The sequence below is a fragment of the Rhinolophus sinicus genome, chromosome 8 (assembly GCF_057876585.1).
Source record: "Rhinolophus sinicus isolate RSI-liver-muscle chromosome 8, RSI-T2T, whole genome shotgun sequence".
Taxonomy (NCBI): Eukaryota; Metazoa; Chordata; class Mammalia; order Chiroptera; family Rhinolophidae; genus Rhinolophus; species Rhinolophus sinicus.
The window spans coordinates 30,851,758-30,858,302 of record NC_142508.1 but is presented as its reverse complement, the minus strand read 5'-3'; the positions used below and the strand labels follow the sequence as shown (position 1 = coordinate 30,858,302).

General features: G+C 43.7%; 1 pseudogene; it reads left to right on the top strand.

The window, feature by feature from the left end:
- The first annotated feature begins 2,091 nt into the window (after positions 1–2,091).
- LOC148757465 (testis-specific Y-encoded-like protein 4) lies at positions 2,092–3,015 on the top strand (annotated as a pseudogene).
- The last annotated feature ends 3,530 nt before the right edge of the window (positions 3,016–6,545 follow it).

The following is a 6,545-nucleotide window of genomic DNA, read 5'->3' as shown; positions in this document are numbered from 1 at the left end:
TCAAATGCTTTTTCTGCGTCAATTGATATAATGGTATGATTTTTGTCCTTTGTTTTGTTTATGTGATGTATCACATTGATGGATTTGCGTATGTTGAACCATCCTTGTGCCCCTAGGATAAACCCAGGGTTTCGAGTTGGGCACTTGAAGGTCATTGGTAGGGAATATTCTCCCGGTAACCCTCCCCTGCATCCCTGGCCCAGGGACAGTGCAGGAGGCCAATCTTCTCCAGGGGAGGTTGTGGGACTCCCTAGGGAGCTGCTCCTGCAGCTTGGACCCCACATGCAGCATTAGCTCCAGGAGCCTCATGGGAGGCTGCCACCCCAGCCCCGTCCTAGCCCTCCTTCCTCAGGTGCCCTGACACAGCCTTTCAATCTCCCTGCACCCCTGTCCCTGCCATGGGCATCTAGCCAACCTGAGCTTCCAGCCAGCCTGGGTGGGCCCGGGGAGGAAGGGGTGCTTTTGGCCCTTCCCTCCCCAGGGCACAGAGGGCCAGTCCTGGCACTGAGCCCTCAGGGTGGCACAGCCACCTGGTGGGCACTGCCAACCTGGGAGGCCCCTGAAGAAGGAGATTTCTCGCTCTGAGGTTCTGATTTCATTCTCTGTGGCTCTATACACAGAAAAGAGACTGCTGGCGCATATGGATTTTCTATTTGTGGTTTGTTGAGGAACCTTCATACTGTTTCCCAGAATGGCTGTACCAATTTCCTCCGTTTCATACAGCCGTTGGCCATTTTTATGTCTTCTTCAGAAAAATGTCTATTCAGATCCTTTTTCTTTTTTTTTTTTTTTTTTTTTTTATTATTAATTAGTTTCAGGTGCACAAGACAAAGCAAAACTTAGGCATTTATCATTTATATCCCTCACACTGTGTGAACCCCCCTCCCCCCATCCACTATCCCTCTGTACGTTCCCAAAACCTCTCACCTTCCCCTTATCCCCACCCCCCCGCCCCTCTAGCAACCCTCTGTTTTTTCCTCCATGTTTCCAAAACTGTTTCTGATTAGTTCATTCACTTATTCTTTTCTTTAGATTCCGCATATAAGTGAGATCATATGGTATTTGTCTTTCTCTTTCTGACTTATGTTAAGTGAAATAAGTCAGATCCTTTTTCAATGTTTTAATCAGGTTGTTTGTTTCTTTGTTATTGAGCTGTTTTATTGGATATCTACCCCTTATCAGACATGTAGTTGGCATGTATCTGCTCCCAACCCACAGGCTGCTGTTCTATTTGGTTGTTTCCTTTGCTGCACTGAAGCTTTTTAGTTGGTGGAATCCCACTTGTTTACTCTTGATTTTATCGTCTGAGCTTCCAGACACTGAAAGAAAAAAATCCCTTCATGATCTCCTTTATATGTGGAATCTAAAAGGACAAACACAGGAGCAGAGAGCAGAATGGTGGTTAACAGGGAATTTGCGGAGGTGGGGGAGGGGGAGATGTCGGTCAGAAGGGACAAAGTTGCAGTTTGCGGGATAAATAAGTCTAGAGAGCAAACATATAGCATTATGACTCTAGTTAATAATACTGCATTGAATACGTGAAATTTGTTCAGAGAGTAGATGTCAGATGCTCGCATCACAAAAAAACTGGGAACTATGAGGAGATATGTTAACTAGCTCGACTGTACTCATCATTTCATCATGTATATGTATATCAACACATTATGCTGTACACCTTAGATATTTAAATTTTTATTTAAAAATAAAATGAAATTGGTTGCAGTTCTATATATGAACAATGAACCATGCAAAAAGGAAATTAAGAAAACAACCTCATATACAATATCATCAAAACCAGTAAGATATGGCTTCTGCAGAGGACAAGGATCACTCTCATTCTGCGGGTCTGACTTCTACCAAAACGAGTGGCCTGGATGAAGGCAACAACCTTCCTGTCTCTAAAACCTGTGGCCTTGTTACTCCTGACCGTGCTCCAGGACATCAGGACCTGAACCAGGGCCAGAGCAAGAAAACCGAGGAGACACATGTGATGGCAGTTTGGAAACTGCCTTGGAGGGAGGCCCATCTCGGGCCCACTGGGGCTGTGGCCCTGTGCTCTGCATTCAAGTTGCTGGGAGTTGCAGCCGTGCAATGACTAAAATGGGCCAGAAAGAGGCTACGGAGGGCCTGGAAGCAGCCTCTGCCTCTGCCTCAGTGGCAGCAGACAATAGACAGGAAAATGGCTGTCAGCGTAGAGAACTGAGCGGTCCTGCTGGGGAGAAATTTCTAGAAGCCTGTGGCGCAGGGGAGTTGGGGTCTCAAATGATGTCTGGGGCAAAGGCCAAGGAAGTGATGACAAAAAAGTGTGCCATCTCAGCGACACCAGAAAAGGAGGGAGTAGCAGAGGAGGTGGTGGAGGAAAAGAAGGTAACACAGAAGGAGAAAAAGGTGGTAGGAGTGACACAGGAGACAGGTGCCAGGGGTCCGAAGATCAATAACTGCATGGACTCACTAGAGGCCATTGATCAGGAGCTGTCAAACATAAGTGCCCAGGTAGACAGGGCCTTCCTTCAGCTGGAGCGCAATTTGGCTGGATGCAAAGGCTCCATATGCAGTGTGGAAGTATCTAGAATATCCCAGGTTTTTGGGTCACTGCTTTTCAGAACCATCCCTAGCTGTCACCTATGACCAGTGGCCAAGATGAAGACATGATGAAGTACATCATCAATTTGGAAGTTGAGGAGCTTAAACACCCTAGAATAGGCTACAAATTCAGGCTCATCTTTGAAAGCAACCTCTACTTCTGAAATGAGGGGCTCATCAAGGAATATGAGCACAGATCCTCTGGCTGGATGGTGTCCCTTTCCATTCCAATCCGCTGGCGCCAGGGCCAACACCCCCAGTCCCATATCCACAGGAAACAGGAAGGGAACACCATCCCCAGTTCCTTCAACTGGTTCTTAGACCATAGTCTCCTAGAATTCAACAGGATTGCTGAGATTATGAAAGCAGAACTGTGGCTCAATCCCCTACAATATTACCTGATGGATGAAGGACCCCACAGAGGAATTTGAGATCCAGCAAAGCAACCAGTGGAGAGCCCCAGGTCCTTCAGGCTGCAGTCTGGCTAACTCCTGACCTGTGAGAAGCTCCTGCACAAGTTTCCTTACCACCTTCTCTTGGATTCTACGCTTAGACAACAGCATGCAATCCTCCATCTGCTTTCTCTTCACACGGGATTATTTTTTTCTTTGGTTCTTCTAAGTCTTCAACCAGTTGCAAGATTGTTGCTTACATGCCTATGCTCTTCTTCCTCTGGGCCTCGGTGCTGTTCTGCAAAGTGTTACATGTTCCAAGTGCATGGCTGTCCACTGCTTCAATGCCAAGCACATGATGCCATAGATATGCACTGACCCCTGTACTCTATGGTGAGCTGTCTGAGTGTCACTGCTGTAAGATGAAGCTGAAATAGATGATACCAGCCATGATCCCAAACTGGACATTCCAGGCTACCACTAACTGGTTCCCAGCTGCTTTCCTGGGCCTGTACCATCCAGCCTGCTGGTTACTTGGCAGAATAATCAGGTGGCTGATGGGTGGCTACTAGGCATGAATGAGGTAACAGATGACATGTGTTCTGTGTTATCATGTTAATCTGCTTAATGCCCTTGGTCACTCTGCATTGTGACCAGTTACTGGTGAGCATGAAAGCCTGTGCTGTGGCCCACCCAAACCTATTCTCAGTCTTTTGGATGAGCTTTGCACAGTCACCATGGACTGCCTCTTCAGGAACTATCCGTGGACTTAAGACCCCAGGCAGCATGCAGGAACCACTCCCTTCCCAAATGGTTACCCATAAACTCAATTGGTTTTTGGGAAGGTTGGGCAGTCATATGTGACAGTGTCCAAAGCAAGGTTGGAATGGGGTCCCTTCCAACAGTTAGCCTTTCTGAGTCCTAGACTATAAACCACCCGGGGGCACTGAGGAAGATGTATTTCTGGTCTGTCTCTCTCCCTCCTCCTCTTTCTTTTGTCTCCTTGCCCCCCTTTCCCTTCCCTCCTCCCCCCTCTGCTCCCTTCCTCTCTCAAGCAGTTATTGCTCAGAAACAAACAAAAGGTGAGACAGCAGTGCTATCGGGGCTGTCTTACTTACAGAGGGGTATAGTGGTGGTGATGACATCCACACTCCTCTTTTCTCCTCTCTTTTTGAAGGCACTGCCATAAGCTCCCCGAGGGCTTAGTAGATCTAGATACAAAGCGGTGGGGAGAGTGCTCTAGGCTGGAGAAACTGAAAGCCCAGACACAGAAATGGGCCTGCTGTGGAGCGGGTTTGGTAAGGCAGTCAGAGAAGACGATCCTTGCAGGGTCTGAGGTTGGAGAAGAGGCCTTGATGCTCTTGCCAGGAGAGGTGGGTGGGAGAATCGAAGTGGTTAATGTTTAAAGAGGATACTTGGAAGAGAGTTTTCCTCCAATTTTTCCTATGTCCTTGAATTCACCAGTAGATTTTTATACACAAAAATGCAAGTCTAGATGTTTTCTCTCTATTGTTCTAGGAATGATCTTATATGTGGAATATTAATGGTATATACTTCTTATTTCACTGTGAGTAAAATCAAATTCCTTCATTTTTGCTTGCTGGCAAAATTGACACTTACAGGCCTGGTTTTTGCTTGTAATTGAGAACGTTTGCAAAAATATCAAACTTGTTTCCTGTGCAGTGTGAAGACTTTCATAATATATCAGCTTGCTCTAATCTCTTCATATATAGTCTATTTTTAGAAATATAATTTGAATAATGTGATCTTTGAAGAGTCTGAAATTTTGCAAATTGTCGCTGTCTTATGAAAGTAATCTCAAGAAGAAAAACATAACTCTGTCTTACTTGATATTTCTTGCCCTAATAGTAATGTGGTACTTGATATTTTATGTTCCTAACCCATGTAAGTACTTGTAGAATTGCTCTGTCAAACTAAACAAGGATTGTTAGTACTTTTGTCTTCTGTGTGCTAGAAGAAAAAATAAAATCTGTCCCTCTTCTGTATTTCTTGTTTTCACTAAAAAAGAAAAATTAATAAAGTTAAAAAAAACACACCAGTAAAATACCTGGGAATAAATTTAACCAAGGAGGTGAAAGACTTGTACACTGAAAACTATGAAACATTATGAATAAAATTAAAAGAGACAAACAGAAAATCATCTCATGCTCTCATGCTGGAAAACTTAATGTTGTTAAAATGTCCATACTATCCACAGAGATCTAGAAACTCATGCTACTCCCATCGAAATCACATTTGTTTTTACAAAAATAGGAAAAGAAATAACATTCATATTTCCATATGACCACAAAAGACCCAGAATAGCCAAAATGGTCTTGAGAAAGAAGAACCAAGCTGGAGGGGTCACATCGCCTGATTTCAAAATATATTAGAGACAGAGTCATTAAAATGGTATTGCTACTGGAATAAAGACAGACAGATAAGAGAGCACACAGAAGAGAGAGCACAGAAATAGACCCCCAAAAATATGGTCAGTTAATCTTTGATAAGGGTATCCAAAGCACACACTGGGTCTATTAGCACACACAGAGACAGTTCTTCAACAAATGGTGTTGGGAAAACTGAAGATCCCCAGGCAAAAAAATGTAACACTGGACCTCTACCTTACTCCGCCCCCCAAAAATCAACTCAAAATGAATTAGAGACATCAATGGAAGACCTGAAACTGTAAGACTCCTACAATAAACAAAGGGAAAACCTTCATAACTTTGGTCTTGGCAATTATTTCTTGGTTATGGTACTAAAAGCACAGGTAACAAAACCAAAAATCAAATAGTAGCACTATCAAACTGAAAAACTTCTGCACAGTAAAGAAAACAACAGAATGAAAAATCAACAGTTGGATTGGGAGAAAGTACTTGTAAACCATATACCTGATAAATAAAATTAATTTCCAATATATACAAGGAACTCCTACAACTCAATAGCAAAAAAAAAAAAAAGCAAATCCAGATTTTAAAATGGACAAAGGACTTGAACATTTCTCCAAAGAAGACATACAAATGGACAACAGGTATATGAAAAGATGCCCCCACATCATGAATCATTAGGGAAATGCAAATCAAAACTGCAATGAGATAATACCTCAGTCCCACTGGCAATGATTATTACAAAATAAAAATGATAAGAACTGGCAAAGTTGTGGAGAAATTGGTAGGAGTGTAGTGTTGGCACCACAGCTGTGAAAAACAGTACGGAGATTCCTCAGCTGGAACTGCCATGTGATCCAGTCATCCCACTTCTGGGCGGATCCAGGACTGAAGTGAAGACCTTATGAGATGTCTGCACTGCCATGTGGCAGCTCTGTTCCCAACAGCCAGGGATGGAAACACCCAAGTGTCGGGGACACTGATGGGAAGAGACGAAGGAGCCATGACGACTGAATGGTATATGGTATTCAGGGACAGACGAACAGATGAAGAAAATATGGGGTATACATACAGTACACACATACAAAACATACATTATGTGTGTGTGTGTGTGTGTGTGTGTATATATATATATATATATATTACACAATAGACCACTTGGGAATTTCTGTGCCCACAT